Source organism: Narcine bancroftii, chromosome 14, assembly GCF_036971445.1.
Source record: "Narcine bancroftii isolate sNarBan1 chromosome 14, sNarBan1.hap1, whole genome shotgun sequence".
Taxonomy (NCBI): Eukaryota; Metazoa; Chordata; class Chondrichthyes; order Torpediniformes; family Narcinidae; genus Narcine; species Narcine bancroftii.
The window spans coordinates 68,952,354-68,973,348 of record NC_091482.1 but is presented as its reverse complement, the minus strand read 5'-3'; the positions used below and the strand labels follow the sequence as shown (position 1 = coordinate 68,973,348).

General features: G+C 40.2%; 1 protein-coding gene across 8 annotated transcripts in view; it reads left to right on the top strand.

The window, feature by feature from the left end:
* Positions 1–20,995, top strand: part of kif7 (kinesin family member 7) — a 145,101-nt gene that overhangs the window by 46,684 nt on the left and 77,422 nt on the right. For 7 of the 8 annotated variants that reach the window (XM_069911885.1, XM_069911874.1, XM_069911884.1 and 4 more), the window contains 2 exons: positions 11,311–11,566; positions 15,098–15,313. The gene's annotated coding sequence lies outside the window, so the exon portion shown is untranslated. The remainder of the gene's footprint in view (positions 1–11,310; positions 11,567–15,097; positions 15,314–20,995) is intronic. The other variant, XM_069911875.1, reaches the window with a different exon arrangement.

The window sequence follows — 20,995 nt, the reverse complement described above, 5'->3', positions numbered from 1 at the left end:
ATTTACACAGGGCTTCTGAGTCCTCTTGAGGTATGGCCTCAAGGTTCTCAATTCCATCCTAAAAAATTCCTTCTCTACGTTGACTGGTTCTGGGTGAAAAGTTCTGAAGAGTCAGTCCAGATGTTGCAATGGAAACTAGTAGTCTCCTTCCATGACAGACTCAGAATAGAGCTCCAATTCCCGCATATGTGTTTATAATTTGAAAGTTAAATCAATTCTGCACCTTGAGTCATCATTATCTTTCAAGACAAATGAAGTCCACAGCAATGTTTTTCCTTTCTTGTACTTGTTGATGCTTCATTGATTCATGACAAGATGCTTCTGTACATTGACAACAATTTGCTCCATGAATACATCCATTTATCAAGACATTCTGTATTAGATATTAAATAACAGTAGAAAGAATGTTTTAAATAGTGCCTCTCATAAAGTCTGAATATCCTGGAAGGCTTTATATTTGAAGTGTAATGCAGTAATTGTATGCACCGTAAGGACCCACTAATGATCTGATATCCTGCTTGCAATCGATTCCTCAATTCAGACAGCAGCCGAAGAAGCTGAGCAACTACTTCTAATTCCACTTCCATCATGTGCCCGGTAGCTTCCCCCAGGCTATAAGACCCCCCTCCTGCTTGGTGCAATCAATGGTTTTCGGGCATGATTTCTTCCTGATATAGTGCAATACTGGAAAAGGTGTGATCACACCTGACAGCAATTAGTATCTCGCCACGAAAATGAGCCAAGAAAATGCTCCTGGAAAAATGCCTGTGACAGAAAGGAAAGAAACAGTGCAATATTAGAGATTCTTGCTGAGTTGCCTGATATCTTGGAAAGAAAAGCTTGGGCTTTAAACAAGAGTGTAATTAATTTCACCAAGCATGAACACATCAGTTAACAGAATATACTCTGTCAACAGCTTTCAGTAAAAACTGATTTAGTTAACGTAACGATTCCATCTTTCCTCACAACTGAGCATAGGGACATTTTAGTTCATCGAGACTCTTCTGGTTCCCATTCCCCATGAGCTATTTCCCCCCTACGTTCCCCTCAATTCCCTTCAGATTCTACCACTCAACATTTAACCTACCATCTTGCACATCTGGGGATTTGGGAGGAAACCAGAGTATCAGGGGGGGGGGGCAGTGGTGGGGAAGGGGGTTTGGAATTCACGCCATCACAGGATGAAAATGCAAATTGCAAACAATCAGGACCCAAGGTTCTGACGAAGCCTATGTGGAGCTGTGGGGCAGCAACTTTACCAGCTGTGCTACTGCACTGCCTATTGTCAACCCGTTGCAGGTGAGGTTCGAGATAATACATCAGATAAATTCACAGCAGCAAGCAGTTTGCAACTCTAGTTTGAAGGACAGGTGTCTTACAAGTGATATTTTTTCTTCAAACTTTATTAATAAAAATTCAACTTTCCTTTAAAATTTAAATTTAGACATACATTTTGGCCCACGAGCCCTTTCCATCCAATTACACCCAATTAACCAACAACCCCCGTACATTTTGAACAGTGGGAGGAAACGGAGAACGTAGAAACTCCTTACAGGCAACGCTGGATTTGAATCCTGGTCCCAATTGCTGGCACGGTAACGGCGTTGTGCTAACCGCTGCTCTAACCGTGGCACCCTGACATCATTCTCCATTCTGGTGTTTTGAGTACAATGTACAAATGACTTGACTTCTCTCAAAGCGAGTGAGTGAACTCCGATTGGTCTGAGAAAACATACTGACTTATCTTGGTTGTGTGCTGCATTTGCCTTAACAATCGTAAAAGAAATTTGATATGTCTGAAGCACTTTTGAATGGTTGAGGTACGATAAGGTGCCAGAAAAATATGAATAACTCTTTCTCTGGTAAATTGATCTATTTGAAGAATATATTGATTCATTTTAAAGCAAGTGCTGTTGTCTTCATTGGAAAAAAAAATCAGGAAACATCTCTTACTTTAATAGGGAATGAGATTTCAGTGTCATTTCGTTGGAGGCAAGTGGGAAAATATTGGTTCAATTTGATTTATGCCACAGTGTTTATAAAGAAATATTGAAATGTCTTTACAGTTGTGTTTTATGATTTATTGTCAGAATTATTCAAGTATGACAAGAGCCAGCAGGGTACTTGGTCAGAAGGGGAGGGGCAATGCATGCATTAGTGAATTACTGCAGTCTAGATTCACAGAGAGCAATCGTGGAGAGTAGGAAGAGCACAGCAGGGAATGAAATGGTGGCAGAAATTGATGGCTAAACTCTATAATTAAGTGTTTGCAAAGGCATTCATTCATAATGGCTATGGTCTGGAGTTCACCATCTCAAGAAGTGGTGGGGAGACAGTCACTCAGGGCTTTCAGCAGAAATTGAATAGGCACATGAAAAGGAATAATTTGCAGGGCTCTGGAGAATGAATGAGGAATGCAACTAAATGGATTGTGCTGCAAAGAGCCTGCATGCACTGGATTGGAGAAAGAAACCCTTCCATGCCACAACAACTCAATCCTTCTCTGAATAGGAGAGCAGTTGTGAGCGAGTCATGTTTATGGAACATTCGCTAGTGTGCCATTTTGTTTCTCATTTCTTCTCATTGTCCACTCTCCTGACAGGTGATCTTCAGATGGACTCAGACAATCTAGCTGAAGTCAGAGCCCAATGATCATGCAGCGGTTGGCAGTGATTGAGGACCATGCCAAAAATCCACTGATTGCACTTCTCATGTGGTGGGCCAATAGCCTGGGGGCAGCTGCCTGGGCACATCATGGAAATTGAATATTAACAGGCACAGTGGAGGCACTGCACAGGGACGTGCCATTGGATAAAGACACAGGGTAGTGCAAGGTTGTGGCATAGCATTAAAGCTGATCATTAAGGTTTACTGGGACTGGAGCATGAATGTACAAGTGGATGAGGCTGTAAGCTCGACCATTGTGGACCAATTCATTGCAGCAAAAGGAAGGTTAAAGCAGGAAAGCTGAATAACCAGACAGTCATTGTAGAGATTGCACGTGGAGCTCAAAATTAAATCAAATAAGTCACTGTTTGCATTCTTTAAGGTTAAACAAATAGACTTCTAAGGTGTCAATGGAATCTGCTGATAGAATCCTGCATCCAATATAAAATATTTTTACTAATTTAAGGAGTTACTCTGCAGTAACCAAACTACACTGTGATGCAGCCGTCCAGGATACTCCTATAGAAGACTGACATAATGGGAGCCTTGCCCAATTCAGTCTTCTCAGGAAGTGCAGTCACAGGGAATGAACAGAATCATACTCATATAATTCTTTAAAAATGTCTCACGTCTTGGATCATTTTAATCTGTTATTTTTTAAATTTTAATTTAATGTAGACATACAGCACAGTAATTGACCCTTCCAGCTCACGAGCCCGTGCTGCCCCAATTGACCTGCAACCCCAGTACATTTTGAAGGGTGGGAGGAAACTGGAGCACCTGGAGGAAACCCACGCAAATATGGGGGAAAAGTATAAACTCCTTACAGACAGCACTGGATTTGAACCCCAGTCTCTGACACCGTGACAGTGTTGCACTAACCCCTACGCAGACCAGTGCAGCCCCTTTAAAACTCATTAGTTTCCTGAAGCTGACTGAGATGTCTGGAAAATTAAATGTTCCAAATGCTGGAAGGACTCAGCAGGCCAGGCAACAACGATGGAGAGGAGGACTTTCTAAAGCAGGTGATTGCCTGACAGCATATCAGTCAAGAGTCAGGAGGGTTAGAAAAGCAAAACATAAATTCTGCATGCCAAGAACATTTTTTCTTCTTGTCTTTAATCCAAAAAATGTCACGCTGACTCTCTCCAGCAGGACGTGGTGTTTGGAAGGCAGTACTTGTTTGGATCACTTGTCAGAGATGGGAAATAATGGTGTTCTGGTCTTTTTGACTGTGATTCTGCCAGACATGGTGCAGAGGTGATATTTGTGCTTCAGTTCCCCAAGATGATAGGATCAGATTTGGCCTTTGCAGTAAAATATCTTGCTGATTTTCAATCCGTCAGCTCAGCATGAAGAAAGGCTGAACTACTCTGTGAGGATTTGAACCCCAGTTTTCAATTGAATGGACTTGAAAAACAGAGAGGGAGATTTCTCCAGTTGCCTTCAGGGCATAAGGCGATATTTAAATTGTCACAGTCTTGTTGCATGCTGAATATAAAATGGAAAGAGTTTCATATTTTTATATCCCAGTAATATTCTATAATTGCAGTTTCATGAACTTGAGCTGTGCATTTTTACAGTAGGTGCTCCTGGTTCGGTTAGACTTCATCTAAGTGCACTTTTCAGTCTTGATCTACTTTTATCTTATCTTTGCAAACATAAACCCTAACTAAGTGATATGAATTCAAAAACGGCCCAGGAGTGGCATGAAATCTGCTCACACGTCTCGTAGCATTTATTATAGTACAACAGTAATTGCAAATTCAAATTCATCTCATTTTCCAAATGTCAAGTACCTTCCCATTCTTAACCTTCTTTCATTAATAGAAGTCAGTTAATCCTTTGCATTAGCCTGTGGCTCTTAATGTCTTTAATTTCCATTTAATTCCAAACCTTCAGTGAAAGCAGGCACACCACATGAAGCGAGACTACAGCATTATGGGCAGAGGTCACCCTCAAAGGTCAACTCAGGATTGTGGCAGTGGGTTCCTAAGTGAATGGCTGAGGAGTACAATAGCCATTAATGGTTCATCTTTTTTTTTGAATGCAGCCTGCTATTAAAGTGCATTATCAACAGCCAATCTGGTTGGCTCGCATATTTCCCTTCTGAACAGATAGCTGCAAAACAAATAAGACATGCTGAACATCAGCCAATTTTATGCCTTAGTGCAAGAACATTAGTGTGTCATTAATTAGACAAATTTGCTTCTGCCTTTGTGACTCAAAGAACTTTCCCCTGCCTGCAGAAATAGCAGCTTCGAGCCCAACATTATCATCCTCTTGCCTGGTGTTTAATGCTTCCAATTCATTAAAATTCTCTTCTTTAAAAGAATGGCCCTTCCACTTCATAGCTTTCGCTTTGACTCATAGAAACAACCGTTTGGCCCAACACAACCATGGCGACCACCAAGCCTATCTACTTTAATACTATATTCCTATGTACCTGTCAAAATGCTGTGATGATATCTTCTTCCACCACTTTCTCTAACAGCTAATTCTATATATATATATATATATGTGTATGTGCGTGTATATATATATATTAAAAAAACCACTACTTTCTGTGGGGGAAAAATGCCTCATCTCCTTTAAATTTTCCTATTTTCACCGAATTCACTGCCCTCCAGTTATGGACACCCTGACCCTAGTGAAAAAAACTTTCTCAACCCTATTTCTGCCCTTCATAATTTTATAAACCTTCATAAGTTTACTTTTCATCCTATGTTCCATTGAGAAAAAAAAACAAGCTATTCTAAACTCTCCTTCAGTGGAAAGAAAGCCCTTCAATCCAGGTAACATCCCGATGAATTTCTCTGTACTCTTTCCCATTTTACCACATCAATTGGCTCTTAGATTGTACTCGTTAGAGTACAGAAGAATGAGAAGAGACCACTCATTCTTCTGCACTCCAATGAGTTCAAGAGTTGAGAGGTCACATTGCAACCCTACAAATCTCTGGTGAGTTCACACTTAAGAGTATTGTGTTCAGTTCTGCTCACCTTGTTATAGGAAGGATGTGGAAGCTATGGAGAGGGTGCAGAGGAGATTTTCCAGGATGTTGCCTGGATTGGAAAATAAATCATGAGGCAAGATTAGCAGAGCTGGGACTTTTCTCTTTGGGGTGTAGAAGGATGACAGGAGACTTAATAGAGGTCTACAAGATTCTGAGAGGAATAGGTAGGGTGGTCAGCCAGTACCTGTTTCCCAGGGCAGGAATAGCAAACAACAGTGGACCTGCTGACAAAGTAAAGGGAGGGGTTTAGGGGAGACATCAGGGGTAAGTTTTTATACAGAGCTGTGGGTGCCTGGAATGCATGGCCAGGGATGGTGGTGGAAGCCTAAACATTAGGAGCATTTAAAAGACTCTTAGACATGCACACGGATGAAAGAAAACTAGAGGGTTACAGGGTAGGGAGGATTTAGAATTTTTTTTAAGGAATATACTATATAGGTCGGCACAACATCGAGGGCTGAAGGGCCTGTACTGTGCTCTAGTGTTGTATATTCTACCTCATAGAAACCAAAGGTCTGGACAGAGTAGATGTGGGAAGGTTGTTTCCCATGGTGGGAGAGTCTAGGACAAGAGGGCACAACTTCAGGATAAAAGGGCTTCAATTTAAAACAGAGATGTGGAAAAATTTCTTTAGCTAGGGAGTCATGAGTCTGTGGAACATGTTGCTACAGGTGGCTGTGGAAGTGATGTCATTGATGTATTTAAGACTGAGATTAACAAGTATTTGATTAGTCAGGGCATCAAGGGTTATGGGGAGAAGGCTGGGAGTGGAGCTGAGTACAAGGATAGATCAGCTTATGATAGAATGGCGGAGCAAACTCGATGGGCCAAAGGGCCTACTTCTGCTCCTATATCTTGTGATCTTGTAATCTTTCCTGTAATGTGGTGACCACGACTATACATTATAGTCCAAGTATAGCCTGACTTAGCATCCTAACCTTTAGACTAATCCTGAGAACTGAGGTCAACTTTACTGAATGCCTTCTGCACGGTTCTATCCAGCTGTGTCAGCATTTTCAGTGATATATATATATATATATGAAATTGCAAGTAGGACAAAACTTGGGTGGGATGGGGTGGATGGCATGCTGATGGATTGGAGGAAAAAGGATACATCAAAATCTGAAGAAATGAATCTAGAAGAAAACAACATTTTGCCAAACAGATGTTGAACACAGAGTTACTGGTCATTCTATGAAGTCAGCAATAATGCCACATTTCCAACTTTTGATCATCTCAAGTTTTTTTAAAGATCACACTCTTGTTATAAATTCTTGATGGTTGAATTTGGTTATGTGTTCCCCTAGGTTTTATCCACAGTGGTGTGGATGGATGTGTATGTGTTTGGGGGGGGGGTGGGGGGGTGGGGGTGGGTGGGGCGGGGGAAGGGAAAGGGAGAGTTAGAGGATCTCCTTCTTTGATGAAGGACATCATAAATGTCCTAAAATCCTCTGCACTGAACGATAAAGATATTTCATTGTTTGCCCCAATTGGACAGGAAAACCTTCAGATCATCCATCTTCAAATCACCAGACCATGACTAGGGGAGATTATTGCCATAAGCATTAGTACAATGTACAGATGCACTGCATGTCTCACTTGTTGCAGCCACACAGGTATATAAGATTCACCAAAAACAATAGTATGAATTAAATTGCCACATAATGTTAAGGAAGAAAGGGATAAAATTAATATAAATAGTGCATTAAAATAGTGATGTTTCAATCATCCAGGCAAATCATTTTGTGGTCCTGGAGCAGTTTATGGTTAGGGTTAGGGGAGTACAAGGAGTTTTAGGAGCCTGAAGCTGTTAGAGACAAAATGTTCTTGAACCTAGAGGTGGCAGGTCTCTGTGCTTTCTGCCTGAAGGGAGCAGTGAGACAATTTTGTGACCAGGGTGATGGGGAATGCTTTATGATATTGGCTACCTTCTTGAGGCATCACCCCACAGAGATGTCTTCATTGAATGGGACATCAGTGCTAATGACAGACCTGGCTAGTTTTGGCACTTTCTGCTACCTTCTGTGTACCTGGCTGTGATGCAACCAGTCAGACTTCCTGTAGTACACCTGCAGAAGTCTGAAAGTGGAGATGTTGCTATGCCTCCACGACTGCCTTGATGTGGTGACTCCAGGAAAGGCCTTCTGATATATGGACTCCTGGGCACGAAGTTACTAACCCAGGAAAACAAATGCCTGGTTCCTTGCCCTTCCCTTAATTGTGAAAAGTAACCCCTAAAGATGTGTTTAGTTTAAAAGGACAATTAATGCCTCTGCAGTTATATTACATTTAACACGAGCATTCCAGTGTGCAAGAAATTCCTCTGTGGTTTTCTCTTCTGTCAATCCTTTGCTTTGCCTCATCCTTAAGTCTCCATCTCATTGACATTATGCTCTTCAGTTTTCATGAATATCTGCCTTTAAAATAGCCCAACTTCAGTGATTGATCCATTTCATTTTCCTGGCCCTCATAGGGAATCTAACATCTTCCACACCCACTGATATGCCAATTTTTAGTCTTTTCTGGGTTTTTATAAAACCCCACACTCTTACAGCAGGGAACTTGTCCTATTTCACATAAAAGTTATGCTACTGAAACAAATGGGCTTTGAAGTAAGTAACTCTGAGAGGTGCACAACTGCGCATGCGCGAAGAGTTGCGCATGCGCAATGAGCAAGTAAAAAAAAAGATTAACGCTGATGGGAGGGGGACTCAGCTGAGGAGTGACTAGCTGAGAGATGCCCAGTACTGGGGCATTCGGCTGGGGGAAGAAAACAAGAAAGAAGAAGAAAAGAAGAGTGGTGAGAAAGAGAATGAAAGGCGGGAAGAGGATGAGTGGCAACGGAGCAACCGGCAGGGGTCAACCAGTAGCGGGAGCCCCAACAACAGGTTGACCTGCAGCAGGAGACCCAACAGCAGGAGACACAGGAGCTGGAGGCCCAACAAGGATACAGAAGCAGCTCACCAGAGAAGGATGAAGATACACAGATACAGAGAAGAGAAGAAGATGACACAGACATAGCTACAGACACAGAAGAAGAGGAGGAAGAACAAGAATTTCAAAGGAAAGAAGAAGGTAAAATAGAAGGACAAAGTTTAGATAAAGCCTTTTTCGAAGAACAGATGAGGTCATTAAAAGAATGGCCATCATTAGAATTTAGTTCAATCAAAAGAAAAATGAAAAGAGCTGAAGACAGAATGAAAAGCTTAGAGTTGGTCATGACTGAAATAGGGAAAAGAGAAGAAAATGTGGAGGAACAAGAAGCTGCTGTAGAAATGGAGATAAATGATTTGAGGGAAGTTGGAAGAGAGGGAAAAAGAAAAAAAAGGAAAAGTAAATTAAAGAGACACAAGATTTATTGTCACAAAAAATTGACGTATTGGAAAAGTACAGTAGGTGAAACAACATAAAAATAGTGGGCCTGAAAGAAGGCAAAGAAGGGTCAGATATGAAGGAATTTATAAAAGGATGGATCCCGAAGGTGTTGGGAATGACAGATTCACATGAAGAAATATAAATCAAAAGGAACATAGGAAGTAGGAACAGGAGGAGGCCAAAAATGGCCCATCGAGCCTGCTCCGCCATTCAATACGATCATGGCTGATCTAATTTATCAAAAACCGAGATCCATATTGGTAAAACTTCTAAGATATACAACAAGAGAGAACATACTGGAGCAGGCAAGAAAGAAGGTTAGAGAAGTCAATAAGCCATTGGAATATAAGGGACAAAAAATATTTTTTTACCCAGACAAAAGCTTCGAACTTTTAAAGAAGAGGAAGGAATTCAACATGGCGAAAACAATCTTATGGAAGAACTTTATATTAAGACATCCAGCAGTACACAAAGTATTTATTCCTGGGAAATGGAATAGACTGTTTTCGGACCCAAAGAAAGCCCAAGGATTTGCTGAATATTTGCAGGACAGGAGAAGAGAGGAGGAGGAGTGACAAGAAGGAAGACCGGCAAGAAAATATACAAAAATATGTAAAAATATAAAGTAAAGATAATGTATATATAAAGATTTAAAGATGGATAAGACAAGGGGAAGAAGGGGGAAAAAAGAGAGCTTTGTTATATGTATAGGAAAATAGTGTTCTCTGGGGGGGCTGGGGGGGGAGAACAATGGTCACTGCGAAATTGGTTGATGCTTGCGAGAAAGTTCGCAAACCAAATGGAAAAGGGAGTTATGGTTGCCGTCAAGGGACAATGGGCAATCCAAGGAGGGGAGGTTCATTTGGGGTTAAAGGGTTATTGCTTGTGGGGATTGTTGGGGTATTTCATGTCTTAAGTGTGTTGTCATGCATTGAGATTAAAAAGGAAAACTTAAAAACAATCATGGAAAAAAAGGGGATGGAGGTGGTGAAGAGGCAGGAAATAAAGATATAAGATGGCCACGTTGTGCTATATGACTATAAATATAAATGAAACCAAGTTTAAGTGTGTCCCATTGGGAAAAAAAAAAATCACATATAATTTAAAAGACAAAGTTACAATGTTTGAAAAAAAAAACATATAACTGAAAGAGCAGGCCTCGGACCACCACCACCTAAAATGATAAGAAGATAAACACGATCAGATTTAATGCGAATAAGTAGATGATACATCTTTTTTGTATTCCTTTTGTTTAATTGTTTTATTGTATTTTATATGTTCAATATTTACTGTTTTTGGAAGGGGAGTGGGAAGGGGGAAGGGAGGGGAAGGGGAAAAAAGAGAAAATGTCACTGTGAATATCTGAAGAGATGCATCTGTAAATATATTGGTTGATATGGTTCATAGTGCGATAAATAAAGAATTACAAAAAAAAGTAAGTAACTTTGGTGCTTGTGATGGGATCACAACACTAGGTCAGTGTTTTTGACCTGAACCCAGCTCATAATATAAGTATGATTCAATTCATTCTTTGGGCAATTGCAGGGAGTACTATTTGGAGAATTTCCTCAGTGATAGATCAATCAATGTGGGTTGTTTTTTCTGATTTACTGAATATGAAGAGAGTTGGGTGATAGTCACTTCCTTTCAGCCATCTTGACCAGGTCAATGGTGAGTGAAAGGTAAAGAATGAGAGCAGTGAGTGCATCGATTCAGCTGTCTGCTTCTGAAAACCTGCATATTGTAATGAGGTTTTTAAGTTGCATGCCAAAGGGCACACACACTCATCCATTAGCACAGGTTGGCCACTGTGTAAAATTAATGGATGAAAAATGTCACTCAATTCAGCAAACATGATTCCAAAACTGATTTGACTCCTGGATTCTCTGCAGAGTTTCTCCATTTTAAAAAAAAACTCCCCAGAGAGTTTCAATTTTTATTTTAAATCCAAATGTAATTATATAAAAATAAACAAATTACATGTTTCTGATGAAAATTTGGGGCAAGTCATTTGCTTCGATCTAATTGCTTTTGCCCAATTATTATTCTTCACTTTGTTCCACAAAAAGAACTGACTCCCCAATTTTCTCATCTAGCTACAAAATCGGAAATGTGGGGCCTTCGACTTTTAATACGTTTCTCAAAAGAAATTATGTTTTATTTTTATTTTGTCCTTTCTATATATTCACCTGATTTTATTTCTTGCAAATGAGGTCTTATGAATTTTATGATTTCACTCATTTTCTCCACAGGCCAAAATATATAAGCTGCAGTGGCTGCTGGCAAGGTTACGCTCAAAGAAGAGACACACACGACGGGAGTGAATTCAACACTGGTTTATTGTGCTGGGAGCTCTGTTTATAAAGGGCTCATAAGCCCATCTCTGACATCATCACGCTCACCCCCCCCCCCCCCCCACCCCGACTGGTGGAATTCCAATCCGTTTCCTGGGGTTGGTTGTTTAGTGCTACCCAGGGAGTGGCCAATCTGAGCTCCTCTCATCCCCAGGTATGACTGTTTCCCTAGCTCCACCCGATGTAGAAAATAGATTAATATTGTAGAAAATATGTTCCAAATCATAGGATCTTGGTTCCAATTAATTTATAAATCAACAAGATTACAGCAGGCCCAGATTTTAAACATCAACGATTATGCAACTTGCTTTGGATAATACTAATCATCTGGCACTTTGTGGAAGACTAGTGATTTTGTTGTTGTAAAATGAGACTTGACAACAAATCACAGTCTACCTCATAGCTTCAGATATTTGCATCTGACAGATTGTACTGAAGCCATGCTCCGCTCATTTTCTAATTTCTTACATACCTGAAGGTCCAGAAGACTTAGTATTGTCGCTGCTCTGGAGAAAACTGGCAGAGAGGATATCAAAGAGTTCCCTTCAAAATGAAGATTGCACCAAAGTTAATAGTAGCAGTTCTGTTCTCTTTGTATGTGTGGCACTAATTTGGATCAAATAATCATTCCTCTCTCTGAGTTGAACGGTTTCTGCCCTTTCCATGGATTCGATATAATCCTATATGATTCTACTGTGTATCAACATCCATTGCTTTGGAATTTTCATTTGAAAGTTAAATCAAGATCAACTGTGGGTAAGTTGTTAACAGCAGTTGATCCATCTGCTTATCCAAAAAGATAAGACTAAAAGATTTTGACTATTGTAGATAATAAATCAAAGCGGAAGACTTCTTCATAAAGATGCAACTACAGGTTTGCAGTTACCAAACTTTAGAAATTATTATAGAGCCGCACAATTAAGCTATTTATCAGATTTTTACCAGACAAGGGAAAAACCAGACTGGACTAAGATAGATAAAACAGGGGAGAAGGTACCAGAACATATACTTTATAAGTGGGATGAAAAGCTGGTGCAATATAAAAGCTCACCAATATTGGATCATTTACTTAGTGGAAGAAGATCCACTTAGAAAGGAAAAAAACAAATGACCAAATACCAAAATTATTATTGACGCAAAATCCACTAATCCCTTTTACAATAGAAAACCTTTCCTTAAGAGAATGGGAGCGAAAAGGTATCAAAAGAATAGAAAATTGTTTTTTGGGAAATAATTTATTAACATTTGAACAGTTGAAGTACAAATGTGGAATAACTCATGGTACAATGTTTGCATATCATCAACTGAAAGCTTATTTAAAGGATAATTTGGGAAACAGACTGAGGTTACCAGAAGGAAGCAGCTTTGAATATGTGATTACAGACACAATGATAATTAAAAGATTTATAACCAACATGTACATTAAGCTGCAAGATAAAGAAAATGATGAAATAAGCTATAAACCCAAACGAAATTGGGAAAGGATTTAAAAATAATGATAAAAAATGAAGTATGGGAAAAGTTATGTTCTGGAACGATGAAGAATACAATAAACACAAGGTTACGCATGATACAGTATAATTGGTTACACAGGTTATATATCACACCTCAAAAGTTAAAAGAATGGGATTCAACGTTATCAGATGGACGTTTTTGCTGTAAGAAGGAAATGGGAACAACAGTACATGCAATTTGGGCATGTATGAAAGTGAATACGTTTTGGGAGGAACTAAATCAGATATTAAATAAAATTACAAAAAATAACATACCAAAACATCCAGAGATCTTTCTTTTCAATAACATAAGAAGTAAAGAATTAGGCCTCAAATTGGATAAAGCGCAAAAAAGATTCATTATGATCGCATTAGCAGTAGCAAAAAAAATATATAATGTCAACTTGGAAAATGGAAGAGAGCCTGAGAATACAGCAATGGTACATGGAAATGAATAAATTTATTCCATTGGAAAAATTAACATATAATTTAAAAAATAAAGTCACAATGTTTGAACAAATTTGGGAACCATACATGGAAGATAACAGAGAGAGCTTGCCTACAACCTCCATCCCCTAAAATGATAAGAAGACAAAACGACTTGTAACAAATAGATGACGCATTTTTCTTGTTTATTTTCCTTTGTGTTAAGATATTGTTTTATGGTTTTATTGTATTGTATATGTTGAATATTTATGGGTTTTGGAGGGGGGTGGGAAGAGGGGAGGGACGGAAAGGGGGAAAAAAGGGAGAAAATACCACTGTGTGTACATATTTTGGTTGATATGGTTCACAGTGTGAAAAATAAAAAAAATTTAAAATTATGTAAAAAAAAAGATGTAACTACAGGTTGAGTACCCCTTTATCCAAAATGCTTTGGACCAGATGATTTTTGGTTTTTGTGTTTTTTTTTTGGATTTTGGAATAATGGAACTAAACAGCCCAGGAGCGTCAGCAGAATCCCTGTAAGAATGGTTAAACAGCAACAACAAACAAACAGCAACAGGCTTTTGAGCACCAACATGATGCTACAAGTGGAAAATTCAATGAAATAATGTTTAGTACTTAGCAAAAAAAAAGATCTCTGCTTACAGAAGAAGACCATCTCCCCACCGCTGCCGGTCCCGACACCTCCCCATCACCACCCCCCGTCCCCAACACCTCCCCTCTGCCACCACCAGTCCTCAACACCTCCCTACCACCGCCATTGGTTCCCGACACCTTCCCACCTCCAACGGTCCCCAATACCTCCCCCCCCAACCACTGCCAACAGTCCCTGACAGCTCCCCTCCACTGTCACCAGTCCCCAACACCTCCTCACCACATCTCTGCCAGTCACTGACACTTCACCACCGCTGCCTTCATTCTTGAAACTTCCTCCTCACCACTGCTACCAGTCCCCAGCCACCTCCCCACCACCACCACTGATCCCAACAGCTCCCCACCCTGCCTCCAGTCCCCGACTATGGTCCCCGCTCCTGCCCGGGACCCCAAAGGCCCCACTCCTGTCCAGGAGCCTGAGGCGGCTTCTTCGATGCATATAGCACCGCACCCGATGTTGAGAATGGCGTCGTTGTCACCAACTCTAGCTACAGCCGGTGCTGAAGACTTGGACCCAGTTCCATCTGGCATCTTCCCAGCCATAAGCCAATGTTTTTTTTACTGTTATTGTAATCAAACTGGCACCGACAGAACATCAGAGCCCCACATGGGCAAGACAGGTGTTGAATTTTTTTCTCACTTGTGACATCATATCAGCGTTAAAAAAATTTTTGGTTTTTGGATCATTACGGTCTTCAGATCTTCGGATAAGGGATACTCGACTTGTATAATCTTTCATCCTTGGAAAGATTATTCTGATTTAACACTGCCATCAATCTATAACTCTCATATCGTCCTTCTAATGAATTCTCTAAAAGTGTGCAATACTTGAATCGATGCCGTAATAATTCAAATAATTTCTTTGCTTTTGTATTCAATGTCCCTATGTATAAAAGTTGAATCCTATGCCCCTCGCCTCCTTCAAAACATTCAGTGTATTTGCATTCTTTGATTGATCTGTTCTGATATTAAGATTTCTACCATTTGAGGTATCATGAAGTCATAATAAGACATAAAAACAAACCATTTGATCCATCAAATTCATACCAACTATTCCAGTTTTATTTTCCCCTCATTCCCATCAACCCCAGATGCAATCATTCATCTGCACCAGAGGGACAATGACCACTTCATCTACCAACACACAGGATTTGGGAGGAAATCAGAGCACCCCAAGGAATTCCATTTAATCGTGAACAGAACATGCCAACTCCTCAACGACAGCACCAAAACTCAGGATTGAATATGAGTTGCTGGAGCTATGAAGCAAAAGATTGACCAGCAACACCTCTGTGACATCCCAAAAGGTACGTTCTCGTTCCCCTTTGTTTTTTGGCAGAGGTCACATCATATTTTACTGCGAGATTCAACAATCTGCTCATTCTGTTAAGCAATCTATCCTGCATCTTCCCACAATCTTCCTCACTGTTTTGTTCTGCTCCTTTGGTCAGGGCCCTAAACATTAATATAGGTTGATTCATGTGCCTATGAGGAAATAATTTGTGTAAATAGGTTTTTAGCAACACAAATCAACCTTCGTGAGCAAAATTAGAACAGTCCTCAATGTTGTGCTGGCCCATTTATCTCTAAAAAAAGTATATCCCTAAACCCACCCTACCCAGTAACCCTCTATTTTTCCTTCATCTATGTGCCTGTCTAAAAGTCTCTTAAATGCTCTAATGTTTCAGTCTCCACCACCATCCCAGGAAAGGTATTCCAGGCCCCCACAACTCTCTGTATTAAAAACTTACTCCTGATGTCTCCCCTAAACTTCCCTCCCTTCACTTTGTACATATACTCCCTGGTATTTGTCATTGCTGCCTTGGGAAACAGGCGTCGACTGTCCACCCAATCTATGCCTCTCATAATCTTGTATCCTTCTATGATATTTTAAAAAATTTTTTTTTCCCCTTTATGCTGTTTTCAGTCAGGTAATAAAATACGAAGTGACTCAACAGAAGTTTACATGCTGGCAAGTAGGTGAGTAAAAGAAGGTGAATTTCGTTGGGAAGGAATGTGGAAGATCCAGGAGAAAGCAAAAGTGTCAGTGAACAAGCTGGGGAAAGGGGGCAAAAAGGAATTGCGGAATACATTTTATTTATTTTAATGATTTGTTTTTAAAAGTTAATTAATTTAGACATACAGCACGGTAACAGGCCTTTTCAGCCGACAAGCTGCCCAATTACACCCAATAGCCCTACAACCCTGGTATGTTTTGAAGTGTGGGAGGAAGCTGGAGCCCCCTGGTGGAAACACGTGGAGAGCGTACAAACTTCTTACAGATAGTGCGGGATTTGAACCTCCATCCTGGTAGCTGGCACCGTAACAGTGTTGTGCGAACTGTAACACTAAACCTTTTTAGTTTCTGTCAGAAAGTTGATCAAGTGCTTTACATTCGAAAGTTTAATTGTCAGCAGCTTGACAATCATTTGAAATTTAAATTTGGAAATCCTACATTTGAAGATCAAACTCTTATGTAATTTTTTTTCTCTTTTTACTTTAGAAAAGTAGTGCCACTGAAAATTTTTACTTTAAAAATATAATTGACCTAATTTGATTATGTAAATTTCACAATAGTTATCTCTTATTTTACACACTAAGTACAAAATCGATCACTCTATTATGTCTTCTTACTGCATAAAGGAACAACAATCACGTCTCTGGGTATTTAATTATCAATTTGACTTAGCCACCTAAAACACAGGTTTCAAATATTAGAATCAGAGAATGTGGCACAGAAAGAGGTTTTTCTGAAACACAAAAGTCTGCAGATGCTGTAATTGTAACAAAAACACACAGAAATGCTGGAGGAGCTCAGCTGGTCTCACAGCATCCAGAGGAATTAAAGAGATATTACCGACGTTTTTTAGGACTGAGGCCTTTGAGATATAAGCAAGGTCTCTTTTTTGCCTATCTTCTTATATCCAATTAACATCATTTGACTGTTGCTCTGGACTCCTCCTCTTCCCTTTCTTCAGTGTTTATTCTGATACCTTCCTGTTTTTTGTTTTCTACCTTAAAGAAGGGTTCAGGTCTGTAACATTGGTAATATTTCTTTACCTCCTTTGGACGCCGGCTGAGTTCCCCCAGCATTTCTGTGCTTTTTTATTCATTCAGTCTACTCTGCCAAAGGTGAGTATTTGAAAGGACAACTCAATATCATAAACTTTGGCCCTGTAAATTCAAATCTGTATCCAATGCTTGAGTACAATTTCATGTGCAGATAAATCATGGAAAATAAACAGTTCATGTTCACATTGTGCTCTATAACAAATTAATTGTTTAGGGAATGAGAAACAGTCACAGCAGATGCCAAGATGGAAGATATTTTCCAGGGCATAAGTTCAAAGTGAAGCATATGGTGCAACACCACTATTTTCCAGGGCATAAGTTCAAAGTGAAGCATATGGTGCAACACCACCAGCATGTGGCTCCTTATCACTGGTTGTGTTCAGGGAGCCTCCTACCCATCATCCTGACTTCTGTTAGGTCTTGGCAATTCATTCCTTCCTGCTTATAATACAGTCACAGGCCACTAGCACTTATCCCCCTGCCATCCATCACTCAAACCAGACGATCAGAGACTCAGGTGGTCAGGCTTTATAGAGAAGGATGCAAGGGACTCTGATGTGGATAGATTGCAAAAGCTTGGTTTGCAGGTACACCAGGCTGTCAAGAAGACAAATGGAATGTTGGGCTTCATTGCTAGAAGGATTAAATTTAAGAGCAGGAAGGTTATGCTGCAACTGTTCAAGATCCTGGTGAGGCCCCATCTGGAGGACTGTGTGCAATTCTGATCTCCTTACTTGAGGAAGGATGTACTGGCTTTGGAGGCAGTGCAGAGAAGGTTCACCAGGTTGATTCCAGAGATAAGAGGGTTTAGACTATGAGGAGAGATTGAGTCGTTTGGAATCATGCTCGCTGGAATTTAGAAGAATGAGTGTATATAAATGTATACATTTATGAAAGGTTTAGATAATATAGAGGAAGCTAAGTTGTTTCAATTGGTGGGAGAGACTAGAACTAAGGGACATAGATTTAGGATTGAATCAGTGGAAGCGACCTCAGTTAATGTACTGAAGACAAGGTTGGACTCACTCTGCCTCTTGTAAGAATGCCAATTCTTTCTCTCAGTTTCTCCACCTCTGCTGTATATGTTCTCAAGGTGAGGCTTTTTTTTTCCCCCAGGACATCTGAAACATCTTTTTCAGGAAACGTGGCTCCCCTTTCCCTCAACTGTTATTGAGAAAGCCATCTCTTGCATTGACATAAGATCTAAAGGAAACAAGGGACAGCAGTTGAACTCCACAACAACAGCTTCAGGTGTTGGGAAAGCTAATGGGATTGTTCTCAGAGTTAATGTGGACCTGATGGTCCAACTGTGCTGTTATTAAAGATCCATGTAAACTGAGTTCAGGACGGTCTCAAATTTTCATTATGAGTATTGATTCAGGGCACCGAGTTCTCCTTTATTGTGCAAACTCAATAGGCTGAGAGATGGAAAGTAATATTTTAATAGCTCGAAATCTTTAAATGAAATTGCAGAAAGGGAGTTTTTCTCTGAATTTCGCAAACACATTCCACAACCTAGAAGAAAGTGGAGTGAATTTCATTTTGTGCCTAAGCAACACTGTACTTTATCTCAACATGCTTGAGGATGTGTACCTCAAATGAAAGTCTTTATTTTCCTGTCATAATGTCCTTCACTCTTTAAACATTAAAAGTACATGCACACTATTTTACTGATAACATGGTCAGCAAACAAGGAATCCAAACATTTTCTTTACTTTAACAAAACACAGGTGCAGATGACAATCTCTTCATTAATTGAACATAGTGGCTTGCAAAAGCAGAGGTCATCACATAATGGCAAGAAACAGACATGGAGAGCAGCATGGTAATTTGATTGGCTAATGGGATGGATCACGTGCTGTCCATTACCAAGTAGCAGGTGATCCCTCATGCATTGTTGCTGCCCAATACTTTTTTTTTTGCAACTAATTAAAAGAAGTACTTAACATTATCTTCTTCAGCTGAAAATATTCCTGACATTGAAGGTAATGCTGTGATTCAAGTCACACGACTCATTTGGTTTGCAGTTTGTTTGAGGTGACAATCATCTATCTGAAGGCTGTGATAATCCTCCCCATCTCTCTCAGAAACAGCAGCAAAGATTCCTCAACATCAGAAATACTGCATATTCATTAAGACGATCTTAATATTTGAAAGCAAACATGGTACAGGTTTTCAATGTTTTACCTCCTGTTTGACGAACAAAAAAGAGATCTCTGCCCTGAATCAAGAGTGAAGATTTATTTAACTTGACTGAACCAAGGTTGAACAGGCACTTTGACCTACGAATCATGCCTTGAACTTGATGCCAACTTAAACGTAAGCTCTGCTGCTTGCACGCGCCACATTCCTCCAGAGGAGTCATTTTCCAGCTTAAAGAGCAACCAGCCAAATGCTCATCACATTCACATCAAGTAGCAAGAGGAATCTGGATTGGATTCAGTGAAATGTCTTAATGGAGAAGCAACAAGATGGACATGGGAAGTTGGCAAATTTGCTCATTAAACCCCAAATTCTGAGAGAAAAAAAAATCTCAGATTTCATGAAATGGAACAAAGATGCATTGCCCTTGCACCTCTTTTTGAGGGCATTCAGCAATGATCATGAAATGTTGTCACTGCATTCAAGGTTCCTGCAAAAATGAATTCAGTCTTGAAACACATCCTATGAATTACTACAGGAACACATTCTCCTTTCAGGGAGAAATTCCAAAAGGGATCGGGATCTTGGGCTGTCCATTAGTATATCCTCCTCAGACTGTAGCAGTGACAAAAACTACTAAGATGTTTCAGACCCACTAAGATCCTGGCTGAGGAACAAGAGTCTTGAGTGTAGTGTGAAACACAAAAGTCTGCAGACACTGTGATTGTAGTAAAAACACAAAAATACAGGTCACACAGTAGTAGGGAATGGTATATCACCAATGTTTCGGCCTGATCCCTTTATCAAGGTATGTGGAAAAAGCAGGCAGATACCTGAATAAAAAGGCTGGGGGAGAAGGGAAGAAAAGGCAGGGAAAGGAGCACAGGTCAACAGAAAAAAAGGTCATAAATGGACATGGATAGGAGGAAAGGTGAGAGTAGACTGGGGTGGGTCTGTGAATGCGGAGCTAGAGGAGAAAGAGAGACAGAGCTAGAGGAGAGATAGGGATGGGGAATAACAGAAACCTGAGAAGTTGATGTCAATGCCATCTGAGGCTGTGTATCTTTTGACATGGCACAGGGAGGCTCAAGAAGCGGGCAGAATTATTACATCTTAGCCTAAACAGCAGAGGGACGAATGATCCCAACCATGCTGGGCTCAATCTATCCTCTGGTGCTGTACATATGGAGGTGTACATCCTCCCTGAGGCCATAGAGGTTTCCTCTAGGTCAGTGGTTCTCAACCCTTTTTTTTGCCCACTCACATACCACCTTAATTAGTATATTCTTAAACTGTTCTTTGTAAGAAGGGTATGACAATGGTGAAGTATAATTCTCCTAATTAAAGGTGGCATGGCATTGGATCCTATAGGCGCTCTGTGGTTAGTAAGGGATTACTTAAGGTGGTTTGTGAGTGGGAAAAAAAAACATTGAGAACCACTGCTCCAGATACTCTAGTTTCATCCCACAACCCTAAAACAGTTGGGATGAAAGGCTAATTGGACTTGGAATTGCTTCTCTCATCCAGATGTGTGGTAAAAATCTGGGGGTAATCGAGAGGGAATGAAATGGGTGAGGCTAGAATTTGTGGATCAGTACGGTCTCAAATCACTGAAGGGCCTGTTTCTCAGCTGTGTGACTCTACAGGGCCAGAACATAGGTCGCATGAGGGCTCAATTGTTCCATCAGTCCTTTGTCAAACACTCACATTGATGAGGTACCAGATAGACGTCAGGAAAGTTATATTCCAATAAAAACTAACATTGTAAACAGTGT